This window comes from Dryobates pubescens, chromosome 8 (assembly GCF_014839835.1).
Source record: "Dryobates pubescens isolate bDryPub1 chromosome 8, bDryPub1.pri, whole genome shotgun sequence".
Taxonomy (NCBI): Eukaryota; Metazoa; Chordata; class Aves; order Piciformes; family Picidae; genus Dryobates; species Dryobates pubescens.
The window spans coordinates 5,585,522-5,602,255 of record NC_071619.1 but is presented as its reverse complement, the minus strand read 5'-3'; the positions used below and the strand labels follow the sequence as shown (position 1 = coordinate 5,602,255).

The 16,734-nt window shown below is 42.3% G+C and overlaps 1 protein-coding gene across 1 annotated transcript in view; it reads right to left on the bottom strand.

Moving 5' to 3' along the window:
- ABLIM1 (actin binding LIM protein 1) overlaps nucleotides 1–16,734 on the bottom strand; it is a 212,515-nt gene that overhangs the window by 194,588 nt on the left and 1,193 nt on the right. The window lies entirely within an intron of this gene.

Here is a 16,734-nt window from a genome sequence, read left to right as displayed (position 1 = left end):
CGAATCTCAGGGCTTTGCCTGAAACCACATCAAAAGCATAACCCCAGCAGCAGTAGCCATACCCAAACTCCTATGAACCTTGAGAACTAACAACAGTTGAGTCACACTGACATGGATTTAAGCTCAGCCTGTTCACCAGACATATAGGTCCTATCCTAAACCTCAAGCCACTGTGAGTTTCTCTCTGTACTGTTTCTCAAGCTATTTCAATAAAAGATGTTATATATGTCATATGGCAATTTACAGTCACACTCCTGATCTGTAGACAGGAGCAACAGAAGGCTTTGATTCCTGCATACCTGGACTTCAGAGGCAGCAATACAGTTCATGCTCCTGTACATGGCACCATTTCCATTCTCTTCACAGGCACAGCCTTGATATCTTCTTTTAAGAAACCACGACAACCTCTTTCTGTCTTAACAGCACTCACAAGGCCAGCTTACAAGTAGAGGGAAACTGTCATGAAAGTAATATTCTTCCTCTCATGGAGATATAACTGGAACACACAACTGAGATGAAAGGATGCAGGTTCATGACATGAAAGGAAGAAGAATACAAGCCCCTCCAAAGTTAGCAGATTGGAGACACAGGCCCATTATTGCCTTACTATGTGAGGCACCAAAACTAGTTATGGGCTCTTCCTATGATCCAGAAAGAAGCTGGGCATCAGAATTGTGGAGATGGAAATCTCACTAATAATAATGTTTGTGGAATACAGACTTTTGGCCAGAAAACTGCTGACAGCCTCACTTTCAAGGAAATAGAAATATCCTTATGTAAGGGAACTCATCCACTGAAACCAGCATCATCCCTTGTACTCAGCACACAAAGTTAACACAAAAATCAAAAGTAAGTCATTCCATCACCTAATAATTCTGTGTTCACCACCTTCTGCTTTTGGAGCCATCCCTTCCAGAAAAGCTGGGGTAGAGAGATGCAGGCCTTGGGGAGAATGAACCCTCAATGCAACCCAAAAGTATGTGCTCTTTAAGCACCACCTCTGGGCCATCAGTAGATCCCAACTACTCTACAGAGTATTACCAAGAGAGAAGTACTTATTATTTGCTTTAACTTGGATAGAAACAAAGTACTGAAAATTATTTGACAGGCTTCCATTCATTTGTCCAGCAACTTACTCCAAGCATCCCGAGCATCTTCACACCAAGCTCACTCAGAGCTGAGAAAACAAGATGAAATTTCTCAGCAACCTGCATAGCAAACAGCTCACTGGAAAACCCAGTCCAGTTCTGATGTAACTTTGCTAATTCCACTAACTTCAGAGTTGAATCTGGCCCCTAGATCCTACATTGCTCCACTTAACACAGCTAACGTGTGTGACTAAAGCTCTGCTCAGCTCCAGATGGCCAAACGTCAAATAAATTGAAAACCAGCCACTGCCAAATCTCTGCTTAGAAGGAAGGAAAAAAAAAGAGAGAGAGAGAAAAGATACAGAAGAAATCAAAGAGAGCATGAATTCAGCATCAGAAAACACAACACAGCATGCTACCTTCCCTTTTGTAGCTCACTTCCACAAGGTACTTACCTCGTAAAAAGTGATGAAAAGATGCAAAGGTAATGAAAATGTGCAGTAAAGCTCTGCCCCTAGCTGCTGAACAACCTCTTCAGCTTTATTCATCCTGCTGACAGTGTTTATGTCCTCTAAGACAGAAAACTACCACACTGTAGATTAGGGGCAAGACCTCCAAGCCCCTGCTGGCACAGAAGGTATCCCAAACAGGTTAGATAACCAAATAACAACTGTAGCTAGATAGTGCACTTTCATAGAATCAGAGAATCAATAAGGTTGGAAAAGACCTCAGAGGTCATCAAGTCCATCCTGTCACCCAACACCTCATGACTAACTAAACCATGGCTTCAAGTGCCATGTCCAATCCCCTCTTGAACACCTTTCTTTAGAGAAGATAAGGTGTGGCTAGGAAGCAAACTATGCCCTAGCAGAAATGAGGTTGAGCATGATCAGCAGCAGCTGATCGTGAGTAAATGAATAAAACTATCCATATACATGCACACACAATTTGTAGAGTTCCTCCTGTTCCCAGTTGTTTTCCAGTGTAGCTGTCAGGATGGCAGAAGGACTCAACAGAGCTACTCAGTTCAGAGCAAGGTTTAGCCCACAGGGAAGAAGGGAGAGAGAGAGGGAGGAAGGGACAGCAATATTTTGATCAATATACAGAACTGAACTAATTAAGAGTAGGATCAATTTCAGTTTTAACCAACTTCTCTTCCCTGCACTAAGCTACATCTGGTATCAGTCATAACACTCTAGAAGCAGCTAAAAGTAAATTTCACACCTTCTTCCTAGGATAGCATGTTATCCAGTGTGTCCTAGATGAGATAAAGCAGCCTCCAGATGAAATACAGACTTTACCTACATGAGGTCTGTGGTGACAGGTTGGGCTTGATGATCTTTGAGGTCTCTTCCAACCTTGGTGATTCTGTGTGATTCCTGTATCTGCCAGGAAGAACAATTCCCCAAAGATCACAATGCCTGCTTCTGTACTTTCACATGGGGATGATCCAGCTCCATGTGCATATACTGCACAGACCATTCACACATTTGTTTTCACATGCTTTTCACAATGCATTTCTAAATAACAATATATTGTTGAGGTGCTCTGGCAGGGGGGTTGGACTCAATGATTTTCAGAAGTCCTTTCCAACCCCTACCATTCCGTGATGCTCTACACTGCTGTCATATGCAAATGAACATGCAAAAAACCCCTTGTTTCAAAGAAAGTCTCCAAAACAGAGGTTCAGAATGAACACAGCTGAATAAACTCAGGTGTCCCAGAGCAGAGAACCCCAGAAGTTACAAAATACTAATTGTGGGAGAGACTTTAAAAAGCTATTTGCCTTCTCCTGCCTCAAGTCAGGATGAACTGTCTCTATAACCATTCCTCTGCTCAATGCCTTCTTCTACTTCATATCACTACCAAAAGTCCAACTCTCTTTGACCAACACAAATCTGCAATTACTCTGCCAGCCTCCACAGTTATTCCAGATTTACACAACAGAGTGCAACTTGTCTTCAAAGAGCTCTGCTACCAAAACCAGATGTTTTGTCAATATATTCTTTGCCCATACAACAAGCACTGTGGTTTATGAACCATCACCTGGGCAAGAAATAGATCAGAAAGAATAGAATAGAATAGAATAGAATAGAATAGAATAAACCAGGTTGGAAGAGACCTTCAAGATCATCATGTCCAACCTATCATCCAACACCACCTAATCAACTAAACCATGCAACCAAGCATCCTGTCAAGCCTCGTCCTGAACACCCCCAGCGACGGCGACCCCACCACCTCCTCGGGCAGCCCATTCCAGTGGGCAATCACTCTCTCTGTGTAAAACTTCCTCCTAACCTCCAGCCTAAACCTCCCCTGGCGCAGCCTGAGACTGTGTCCTCTTGTTCTGGTACTGGTTGCCTGGGAGAAGAGACCAACCCCTGCCAGACTACAACCTCCCTTCAGGTAGTTGTAGACAGCAATAAGGTCACCCCTGAGCCTCCTCTTCTCCAGGCTAAGCAACCCCAGCTCCCTTAGTCTCTCCTCATAGGGTTGTGTTCCAAGCCCCTCACCAACTCTGTTGCCCTTCTCTGGACATGCTCCATCAAGTCAACATCCTTCCTAAACTGAGGAGCCCAGAACTGGACACAGCACTCGAGGTGCAGCCTAACCAGTGCAGTGTACAGGGGCAGAATGACCTCCCTGCTCCTGCTGGCCACACTGTTCCTGATGCAGGCCAGGATGCCATTGGCCTTCCTGGCTGCCTGGGCACACTGCAAAAGGCATAGTGACTATTTTTTTAAGCCCTCAGGAAAGATTGTTCTGTCTCACCCTCTGATACTGCAGAATCCTGTGCTCAAGTGTAGCCAACAGTGCTGCCTTTTTCAGGATGTATTAAATGGGAAAATAAGCATTTTAGAAAGGCTTTGAACTTGCAGCTCCTAGTGCAAAATGACTTCAACGCCAAACATTTGCACTCCAAAGAAGATGGATTTAAGAGTAGCATGCTGACAGAGCCCAGAAATGTTAATGGTAAATAATGATGGACAGAATGAAAAGATGAATTAAAGGTTTCCTACTGGGGTATTTTGCATTACAGAAATTAAGGAGGGTGGGGCAGAAGAATGATGTTTAATAGTAATCAAGAACTATTTCCTTCCATGATGAGTATTTTGTTCCTGGAATGCAGAGTGGGGCAGAAGCATCAATGAATGCTTCACTAAGAACTGCACACTAGCACACATTTTAAATGGACCAACACTCCCCCATGATGGTGTCAAAACATCATTTTTGTATCCTAGAACTTGGGAAGAACTCAGGCACTCACTTACGTGGTCCACTGGCCACATTTTGGCTATAACATTTACTGCTGAAAAGAGCACACTAAATAAACCCAGCTTTCCAGTCAGCATGAAGAAAGATACATTGTGACTAAAGCTGTTAAGTTTGGAACTGTTAATTATATCAGTAGTGTTTATGCAGCAGCAGGAATTTACTTTCTCTTCCAGTTATTCTTTCTGTCTGCTCAATTTCATTTGCATGAACTGTATTTTCCACATGGAAAAACTATCTGTACTCCTCACCTGTGCTGTATCCAGCTCTGGAGCCCTAACATAAGAAAGACATGCACCTGATGGAGTGGGTCCAGAGGAGGGCCACGAAAATGGTTGGCCAGGGTGCTGGAACACCTCTTCTACAAGGACAGGCTGAGGGAGCTGGGGTTGTTCAGTCTGGAGAAGAGAAGGCTCCAGGGAGACCTAATAGCAGCCTTTCAGTACCCGAAAGGGGCCTACAAGAAGGCTGCACAGCGACTGTTTACTATGGCATGTAGGGAATAGGATGAGGGGCAATAGTTTTAAATTAGAGAAGAGTAGATTTAGATTCAAATTGGAAGTTCTGCACCATGAGGGTGATGGAACACTGCAACAGGAGGTAGTCGAGGCCCCACCCCTGGAGATATTCAAGGTCAGGCTCAACAAGGCTCTGAGCAACCTGATCTAGTGCAGGACGTCCCTGCTGACTGCAGGGGGGATGGACTAGATGACCTTTGGAGGTCCCTTCCAATCCAAACTGTTCCATGATTCATGAAAACACTTTTGATCAGGTCTGGTTGCATCTGTGGTGCTCTTTAGACACATCAGAAATCAAAAGGATGTTGTAGCTGATCCGATAATGACCCCATTCCCGGCGAGTTAACACAGGACTTCTCTTGGCATGATCATTTCTAGTTTCTTTAAATTCCCCACCTGATGGGGAAAGCTCTTAATACTTCTGTTGGAAACTTCAACTTGCTATGCAAAGAAAGCATTAGTCAAAAAGAATTAACTGTGCATCAAGGGAAGCAGCAGATCCTTTTTAAAATCAGCAACATGGGCTGTGTAACCCAGCAGGATGGAAAGGCACCAGGGCTGGAGCTGTTCCGTCTCACTGAAGATCAGCTCTGCTAGGCAAACACGGAAACACAGCACCAAACTTGATTGGAGATTTTCCCCCTCAAAAGTCATAGGCTTGCACATGTGCTTTCCCCTCCCTTTCCAGGCCCTAGGCTTGTGTGATATTGCTAAGGGAAGCATACTTTTGTAAAGCTGGGAGAGAAATCTAATTGCTTAAAAATAGGATTTGGCAGAGCACCAGCTCCTAGATCAGTCTGTGAAGCATTCAGAGGTTTTAGGCAGATAAGAGTTTTACCTCAGGGGATTTCAAACCAATACTTTCCTCCACTGCCTTCAGAAAACCACAAAATTATTTGCAGCAATTGGCATTTACTTCAGCATGCCCTCCCCTAGCCTGACTGCTAGGTTACCTGGGACATCTGAAAATAAAAGAAGAAGAAACCAAACCAAAAAACTCTTTGATATCAGAGCACTCACAACTCCCTCCTGCAATTCTCCAAATGTTCTGTACTCCCATCTCTTTTAACCTCTTTTAGATTCAGGGCCAGTTTTAGTCTGTGTCACCTCTGCCTCTATACCACCTTGAAGAATGACTCTCTCTCCTCACTCTGCTTTAAATAGGTTTCTTTTGCTCACCCTTCCCAGATGCCCTTCTATTCCTTTTCCACTCTCTCCAGCTCTTACTCACTGCCTCCTTCATCCACTGCTCTCGTGACTTCTCAGTCTAAGGTAGAACGTGTAGGAAGCAAATTTAACAATCAAGAAGGAAGTGTAGGAAGCAAACCCAACAAGGGTAGAACAAGGCTCAATCTCAGCCTTGCTTCCCTAGAAAACTGAGTCAAAATCTGTATTAGTAACATACAGATCTTTCTGAACCTGTACACTGGGAGGGAGGGTTTGGCTATGAAAACTGGGTATCCTATAAAAAACATTCCACAATACTCTGATAATCTTTCAGGAAGATAAACTGTGTGGAACATAGCATGAATTAATCTCCCCCCTCTTTCAAATGGTGGCAGTGAGCACAGGTGATTATAATCTTTAGCTGACTATAATCTTCAGGAGATTAGCATCTTCTATAGCTGTTTTCTATACATCAACTCCATACACACACATCCATACACACACACAACCCCCAAAGAGATCTTTGCTGGGGTTACCCCTCCTCTGCAATTCCAGCTACAGTCTTCATTAGTTTCATCTGGCTGCCTCCTGACCTACCCTCACTCAGCCATCCCCTTTGGGCAGCAGCGCCAACAACCTTTACTAAAAATACCTCCTAAGCATCATAAATAGCAAGATGGTAGGATTCTGAATCCCCCTGTAGGCACACAGACTTTTTGCTTTTCATAAATACAGAGTGGCAACAATGGCAAGAGAACAAAGTGCATCTCAGAGCACTGCTCTGCTCGCCCTGTGTGCCTTGCAGAAAGGAAAAATGAGAGCTTCCGGTAGCCACAAAAGCTGTCACCAGATGACAAGGGAAAGAGAGGGAAATGGCTTTTGCAGAAAGTCACATAATCTCCCAAACCTAAATTTTCAACATGCTTTAACTCAATAGGATTTAGTGCCTAAAATGCAAGGCCAGTGTTATTAAAGAAAACTTTAGATCTGCAGATTATCTGCGTCAAGCAGGGAGCCACAGAGTGAAAAACCAGCAAAATAAGGTTGACTCTTGCTCTGCTGAACTTCTGCACCACCATGAACTGTACAGAAGAGGCTGACTGCACAGTGCAGTGCCAGCCTGGCTGAAGGAAACACTACACCAAAAGTTAGCTGAACTGCTCAACATCCCAGCCAAATTGATTTCAAAAAATCTCAGCATCAGCTGGGGACTGAGCTCCTGTTATTTCAAGGCATACAAAATACATTAAAGATCCTAAAATCAACTGTCCTTTATGTTTTCAGACATTTGCCTTACTGAACTTACTATGGGTAGAAACTTTTCAAGTCTCTGTGATCTGCTGATGTGTCCAGAGAAGGGCAGTGAGGCTGGGGAGAGGTCTTGAGCACAAGCCCTGTGAGGAGAGGCTGAGGGAGCTGGGGTTGCTTAGCCTGGAGAAGAGGAGGCTCAAGGGAGACCTTATTGCCCTCTACAACTACCTGAAGGGAGGTTGCAGACAGGTCGGGGTTGGTCTCTTCTCCCAGGCAACCACCAAGAGAACAAGTGGACACAGTCTCAAGCTGTGCCAGGGGAAGTTTAGGCTGGAGGTGAGGAGAAAGCTCTTCACAGAAAGAGTTGCTGGCCATTGGTATGTGCTGCCCAGGGAGGTAGTGGAGGTCTTCAAAAAGGGATTGAACATGGCACTTGAAGCCACAGTTTAGTCAGTCATGAAGTGTTGGGTGACAGGTTGGACTTGGTGATCTCTGAGGTCTTTTCCAACCTTATTGATCCTATGATTCTATGATACAACTACGGAGCTTTTGAAAATTGCAGCTTACCATTAAAAAAAAAGGTTAGGTAGCTTTCTTTGGTTTATATTCTCACTCAAATTTAGTAAGATTAAATTTGGTATGAAAAATTTGCCACTGTCCAGCAGCAGCTCTAAAGGAAGGACATCACAAATGTGCAGGAGAATAATTACAATAGAATGGAATGGAATGGAATGGAATGGAATGGAATGGAATGGAATGGAATGGAATGGAATGGAATAGAATTAACCAGGTTGGAAGAGACCTTTGAGATCATTGCATCCAACCTATCATCCAACACCACCTAATAATCCACTAAACCATGCAACCAAGCAAGCGTGGAAAGAAATCACTGTGTCAACTACAACAGTCTCAGACATTGCCTACTGACAGTTTTTAATTTATAAATGACATTTTCAGAAAGACAGAAAGCCAGCTAACAACATCAGAACCCTGGTGTAAATGATTCAGATTATGTGTGGACATAATTAGTTAACCAGAGCTTCTTTCCCTGAAACACCAGGGTCCAAATACGCATTGCACATCTAAGTACACAAAACACGTTTGTTATTCATCTCAAACATCAAAACATCTGGCAACAGGAATAGGAAACAAAAACAAACCCAAAACTATTTATAGACACTTTTGGACAGGGATTACTTCAGGTCAAGTCAGAAAGCATCCCTAAGCTGCAATCACCAAATTCTACTTCTCAGTTATTTTGGATTTAAACTGGTGTTACGAAGCGAGAAATGCCACATGGGCTTTTTATAACAGCTGCCAATTCAACAGTGATCAAAGTTTTATTATTCTCCCCTAGATCAAAGTCTGGGCTGGATAATTTTGGGATTATCTCCAGCTCATGAAGCAGAATAAACAGTTTTGGATAACCACATTATTATATAACAACATTGTCTTCTTGCAATAAGTTTTGTTCCCATTTGCATGTGCCACAGAGTTTTAGCGGATTGTCTGATTATCATTTAATTGTTTTATTGGTTTTCTAGGACAACAAAAGGGGAAATTCTACAATAGCAGCAGAAGGCCATAGCAACATTCAAATCATGTCTTGTGCATCTACATTCACATGCAGAGGACAGTCATAAGTACAGGTGAAGCTAAGATTAAAACAAACCAAAAAACCCAGGCACAATTCCAGTGGAAGGTAATGGTTCTTACAGCTCTGCTCGTTATGAACCACTCAAGCCATCTGCAGATTTCCATCTGTGGAACAGAGGAATTCACACACACCTTGGCACAGCCTGTTCATACATGTACACACTCTTTCAACTGGAATAAAGAAACTCCTTGGCAGACAAATTGGTATACTTCCATTATGTCGGCTTTCATTAACAGGCATAAATTATTACTTCATGGGTGAGATTCCTTTCTGCAACTAACCCTGATTTTTAAAATGCTTCACTCTGGTATGCTTTCATGCAAGGAAAAAAAAGGGGTGGGGGGGTGGGGGGGGTGTTCCCCTTTTGGTTTTCATCCTGAGAAAACCATTGAATTCCACATTGCTTATTGACCACACACTTGGCTATATTCCTGTTCCACTAACAAGGTATTTACTACTATCTTCAGTGAAAGGGCAAGTCCTAGATCCATCTCTTCTCTTACACCCTAATTCTATGAAATTCATTCACCCTGCACTGTCTTTACTGAAGCAAACTCTTCTACAAGGGTTGATTTTAGCCTAGAGAAGAGGAGGCTCAGGGGAGACCTTATTGTTCTCTACAACTACCTGAAGGGAGGTTGCAGATGAGTGAGGCCTGGTCTCTTCTCCCAGGCAACCAGCACCAGAACAAGAGGACACAGTCTCAAGCTGTGCCAGGGGAAGTTTAGGCTGGAGGTGAGGAGAAAGTTCTTCACAAAAAGAGTTGTTGGCCATTGGAATGTGCTGCCCAGGGAGGTGGTGGAGTCACCATCCCTGGAGGTGTTCAAAAAGGGATTGGATGTGGCACTTGAAGCCATAGTTTAGTTAGTCATGAGGTGTTGGGTCATAGGTTGGACTTGATGATCTCTGAGGTCTTTTCCAACCTTATTGATTCTATGATTCTATGGTTAACAGAAGTGGCAACCTAGGACACCAGAGAAAGCCAGTACTTTGGCATAAACTGTTCTGCATTCTCTGAATGTGTGGGGCCACAGTGAGTTAGAGCTGGAACATCTTTTTCAGGGCCATATTATACTCCCTTAGCTATATTCCTTTATCATTAACTATGTTTCAGCTCTTATCTAACCTGGTTGTCTCCCAGACTTCATAATACCAAAAATAAACTGAAAGCTTTCATCACTAGTTAAAAGGAAACTGTAATTTGAACAGCAGTTTTGCTGACTGTTGATCAAAGATGCCTCATGCAAGCCTGATGCGATAAAAACAAAATCGGCTTTATAATGACAGTAATTAAAGCAGAATCCTTTCCCTGAGTGAAATCCCACAGTCCTCACTCATACAAAACTTACAGTGGAGGAAATGGGGGTTAAAATGAGAGCACATTAGAAATTATTAATTTGAGGTTCCAGGTACAAGTACTAAACAACAAAAAAACCCAGTTACAAAACCTGTTTCAGCTTTGCCCTTTGTACTAAAATGTGTCTGTCCATCTCTATGACAATACCTGACCTGCTCTGGCATTCTAGAAACACATCCTTGTAAAGTCCACTGTGATAAGGCCACTCAGTTTTCTGACCTGTCTCCAAAAGGATGACTGCTAAGTTCTATCCAGTAAAAATACTAATATATTCTTGTCTTCATCAACAAACAGCAACACTCTTCAGCATGCTCCAGAGCTAAGCCAAGGTCTAAGGTGTTCAAGAGGGGACTGGACGTGGCACTTGGTGCCATGGTCTCGTCATGAGGTCTGTGGTGACAGGTCAGACTTGATGATCTTTGAGGTCTCCTCCAACCTTAGTGATACTGTGATAAGGACTTCAAGGAGTCAGAACCTCAGAGTTTGCTGGCTGGCTTGGACCATTTTCTTACATCACTGTGAAAACTGAAATGGCAAATATCCTGCAGGAAAAAATATAACCCCTTCTGCCTCACCTTTGAGTACACTGCCTTCTCCATAATTCCTATTTCACACTTCTACAGGTCAGCCTTTTTTACAATGATGACAACAGAGTCTCCTTCCACTTCGGAATGTAGAGCTCAAATGAAGAGGTTTCAGCAAAGGTGAAGTGAATGCAATCCACTCTAGCCATGGGGCAGTAACTCCAAGCCTACGTATTCACACCATACTCATTGCCACAACCAAGACTGTTGAAAGTGGCCTCAACAAACTGTTTGCCACAGCACAGAAGCCAACACAGGCTGCAAAATCCAAACAAGAAACTGAGCAGCTGCTGAGACAGGTAGCTCATATTCAGCTCTCACTGAAGGTGTATGCAATCAACACCATGCTAAGTGTAAGTCCAATATGTGCATGTAAACAGTGGGCGCTGCCTTGTGGATGTGGCCACAGCTCATGGTTTACATGCAACAAACTGACTCATCAAACCACTAATACTGGCTTCTGAATGGGAAAAGATGAACATAAGACTCTTCCATCACATGTGTACCCTGCTGAAGCCTGTCTGGTCAAATCTAGTAAGGGTTTCCCTACATTACAGCCTCATAAACATACTGACTGCAATACTTTATCATCTTTACAAGACTGGGACTCTTCTTTGGGTTTGAATTCCTGAAAACAAAGCTCTTTCTGAAAACATGACACAAGAAGGGCTGAGCATTTTTTTTAAAGGGAAGCTCACAGAGGAGTTTTCTGCTATTGCTCTACAATGCCTAGAGTCTTCCATGGCTTTTAGAAAAGGCCACCACCTGCTTAGGCTACACGCTGTAGCCTAGACAGTATGTGACTGAAAACAAAATGGGGGCTACTTGCTGGTCTTGGAACTTACAGACCAGTCTGCTTTCCACTGCAAGTTTCTGCATGTACATTGCAAAATTAAGAATCACAGAATGTTAGAGGTTGGAAGGGACCGCCAGAGATCAACCAGTCCAACCCCCTGCCAAAGCAGGATCACCTAAGGTAGTCCACACAGGAACGCACCCAGGCAGGTTTCTGAAAGTCTCCAGAGAAGGAGACCGTAAGAAATACTACAGCAGTCACACGAACTAACCATGTGTGGTTTTCATCTTCAATTACTTAGATAATTATTTAGAATAAAATAATTCTAAATATTTAATTCAAACCCATTAAAAGAACAAAAAAATTCCCAAAAGATTGTTTTCAGAGACTGCAAAGCACATGAGGTTCTGGTGTTGTTCTTCACTAAAAGCAATTTTACTGGCTTTTCCATCCATAAGCTGATGCTTATTTTCCTTCTGTGCAATTCCTTTCATAGCCATGCATCTAAAATAGATCCTACCTCATTGTCCCAATTTCCTCTTGTTGTTGCCATTAGTCTATGCAACTTTTTCCATGCATTCAGGACTAATTTTCATTAATCACAGAAGTTAAACAGCACTGAATAAGCTTTGTTGAAGGGAAAAAAAGATGAGACAAACAGGCAAAACTTAAAAGGGAGCAGCTTAAAAGAGGTACTCCTGTTATAAGTCAAATACCTCAGTAAAATACTCTTTTTCCCTATCACAGCAAAAGGCCCAAAGATTTGGCTGCAGCTACTGATTCTCATGTACAGACAAGCACAGCTTGCAATGACAATCTAGGTGCCAATTCTGAGCTTTTTAAGCCACCACATTGAGGTTCAAGCCCTAAAATGAGTGACTGGAGGGGGGAAAAAAAAAGTAATTACATGTATTTGGAAGAAATAAACAGAAAGTGCAGATAGGATTCAATAAGAATATGAAATCAGCACAGAAGAAATTCAGGGCAAAAGCTGGGGAGAAAAACACCCTTCAGAGCCAGCTCCAAATTCTGCACTGCACAGGTATTCAAAGTGGTAAACAGCTGTGTCAGCATGACTGCACACACAGCTCCTTCTCAGGTCATGCTGCAGAGCACTGAACCCTGCCAGGAGCATGCTCCTTTGGGCTGCCGAGCATTATACCAAGGAAAATGGTAGAAAACACTGCTACAAGAAGCGTTTAAAGCTACAATAATTAACTATTTTAAACATGCTAAAATTCTCCAATTCCAAAATCAAAGGAAGTCCAGCCAGCTCACATTTGTCCCCACCCTCCAGGTCTCTCAGCCTGAGGGCATTCGGCAACAGCTATGCACTAGTCATGCCACAAATTGCATCAAGAACAGATTATTACATGCCTGAAAGAAATCTCTCTCTGACACCTAGAAAAATGCAGCACTGTATTTCAAAAAGGATATGGCAGACAATATTGTCACCCCTTAGGTGCCTGGTTCCTTCAGATATAACCATACCTGTGAGAATCACAGACTATAATAAAATGTCGCCAGCAGCTCCCAAAGTCAGCATAGACCTCAGTTGAAACCACCAGTGCCAGCAACAGCAGCCATACCTACAGCTATTTGAGGAGGACTAGAAGATTTGGCAAAGAAAAATAAAGGTTATTGGTGGACTATGCAGGAGCTCAATACTTAGCATGTATTTCATTGAAAAATCTGTGATTTCCTCACACAGAAGTTCATAACTGTGAGATGGATCAATCAAGCAATGTGCATGGTGTGGATGAAGAAAGAAGTGTTACCAGACCAAAACACAGATGAGCTGAAGTTTATCACCTTCTCTCAGAAATCTGTTACTGGCTTGTGTAAGAGCAAACAAGGAGCCTCAGAAGAGGCCCAGAGGAATAAATTCCCCTGTTCTGATTTGGCTCTGAGACTCACAGAAAAGAGGTAGTTTCAGTTCTTGTCTCACCTGTAAAATGAGGACAAAATCTCCCTCATACCAACATTAAGAGTTATTTATTTGTCTGAAATGAGAAGTGTTTGATCTACATGTGGTAGAAAGTCAAACAGGATTGTAGTACAAAATAAATTCTTAAGCTAAACAACCCTACTACTTTGACTATGGAGTAGGCTAGAAAATGTAATTACCCCCTCTACAACACCCACACTTGCAGCATCAGAGTGGTGCAGTACAACCTGTTAATATTAGACAGCAATAATATTTCTTTAACACTGGTTTCTGTCAAAATTCAGTGATTTTTGTTATGGCACACCACACACACACAAAAGATACCACTACTGATAAACCTCCCACTTCACATGCCTTCATATTCCTCGAGAAGTTGCCTGCTGGACTAAATACAGTTCATACTAATTCTTTCCAATGCAATGTAGTAAAGATCTTCGTATTCCACCACACCAAACACTACCTTTTGTGACTGTTTGCTCTAGCAGAACTGAAGATTATAACAGTTAAAAATAGCCATTTTTTTTTCCCCCATTAACTTAGACCTTCATGATAACAAGTAGTTTTGACAGTTTTTAAGCAGCCTGAGATAACATGCACAAGTAGGTCATGGTTATACTTGGCTTTAGAAAAATGCCTTTCATCCAGAGAATTTACAGCTCTCTGCAAACAAGCCCTTAGGTAAGCAACAATCTATAAGGCTACTCCAACACCCAAATTCAGTCATGTATGAGTCCTAATAACAACTACTTAACAACAGCTCAAAGGAGAATATGAAGCATTTTGCAAACTGCAAAATTATAGAGCCTGAGTGACGTCAACAGCAGCTCTCCACTGATCCCAACAGGCTGCAGAACAGGTCGTGAGAGTGCCCTGGGAAGGACTCCAACTTGATGGGGAAATGAAAAGGGATTTTCGGAGTTCATTTCAGCTCCCAGTTCAATCACTAGATTTCAGGAATTATGATTTGTTCCAGCTTCTGGGAATACTCATCTGTGCTGCTGCATCTGGCATTTGGTCAAAACATCTGCTAGAGCTGTACTGTGAGGAAAGCATCAGCAGAAGGTTAGAGAACTCGGAACAGCAAGAGGTGCAGGACAGGTGTGAAGGGCTGCCACAACCTAGTGTATGAAGGGTGGAAAAAAAACACATGAAAAATTCAGAGGATGTGCCTTAAAGCACAGATGAGCCACTAGACCTCAGTGCAAGCCCTCTCAAAAAGTTAGCTACCGTTACCTCCACTGTACAAGTAGCAGGGAAACACAAAACTCTTTCATCCAGATTTCCATTTAAGGCAAAATGACACGAATTTGTGGTTTTAGTTGTACCTCATATATTGACTTACAATCTGTCATAACATCAATGACTACATGGGTAGTTTTGGTTAAATAACAACAGGGAACTAGAACAGATGAGTCAAAAGGAACACTCAGAAAGTACAGAGGTACTGCTGGATTTCAGGAGTTTCTTCTGTCATCTGTTGCAGTCAGTTCACTAGACCGTGCTGCCTCCTGGAGCAAAAGAGATGAACAGAGACCCACAGAGATTGAATAATGATAATATTGTGATGGTTTTTACCATCCTTTGAGTATCTTCTGCAGTTCAGTAATAAAAATGGCACAGGTGAGTGTTTAACTCCTTTGCCATTCCTCTTCTGCTTTGTATATGATCAACAAGCAGACAGCTCCAAGTGCTGATGCATTCAGAATAATAATGATCACCTTTTGGACAGCTAACATAACACAAAACATTATCAATATTTGCTGAGCATGCAGATCTTGATATGGTGGTTTTAATGAGACTCCCTATGCATTAGGTAACCTACCTTCATGAAGGAAAGGATCCCCATCTGATATTTGAACAAAGCCCTAATCCCTTAAAGACTCCCTTCTTACTCAAGCTTCATTCTCATGAGTAACCTCATTAAGATTCAGCATATCACATAAATATGTAAAAGTTACATTGATATGTAACATTTTAACAGCAGTGCTGCTTACAGTTATTAATAATAACATTGGTCTATACTCCTTCAGCCACAAAGAGCCTTTGGCCAGTACTGAGTAACTTGTAACTGAGTAACTCACAGGCACTTTTTTTCCCAACTGAGTCCATTTGTTAAAATTGAAAAGCTGATATTGATAGAAAATAGTATCTTAATGTCTTCTATGAATATTATTCACTACATCACTAATGTCCTATGGACCCTCTCTCTCTCCAACCAATTATTCTGAAAGAATTAGATGGCATGGGAGAGGCTGAGAACAAGTTCACCCTTCTCCTCCAGGCAGCCCTCCAGAAGAATCAAGCAGGCAAAGAAAGAGCAATTTGGGGGATGGGGGTGGGGGGTGGTGATGAAAGGGCATATGGCCAGTGAAAATGTTTCCTGGCCTCCCATTCTATATGGTTAAGTTCTGGTGAGTCATCTGCAGACCTGAAATGGTAAAATTCTTCTGTCGCTTCCTCAAATCCAAAGGCACCCCTTGGAAGACAAGAAGTCTAATCCATGCTATAAAGCTTTGCTGGGTTTTCCCCTCAAGTACTTATGCAGCCTTTGCACAACCCTGATGCTAATACAGTGTTCCTCCAGAAATGGATTCTTCAGAGACCAATACAGTCCATTTCTTCCTAAAGCAAGAATTCTACTCTGCCACAAAGATTTATGCTGCTTTAACACCATTTATTATTTATATCTAAAATGGGTGTGATGCTTTAGGAATATGGTCCTAACCACAAAATGCTGACAGCCTTTCAGCAGTCACACGATTCCTTCCAAGTGCAGGAAGCTCATTTGGGCATCAACATGAATCTAAGCAAATTAAAAAGATGGTCCATTGTGAGCAGTATTTGATACATAAATATGCAGAGAAATAAAAGGACAAACAAATAAGATCTATCTCTACATTCAGGGGGTTGTTAATTTGCAATACATAATTTTAACAAAGTAATTTCTCAGTTCAGAGAAAACTGGGAGTGGTTTTATTTGTTCCTGTGCACATAGTTTTCTGCCCTCGAGAAATGCTTACAAGTATCTCTGCTCTCTTATGACAACGTTCAGAAAATGTTGAACTTCATGCCCCCAGTCCTTTAATTGGTGCTAA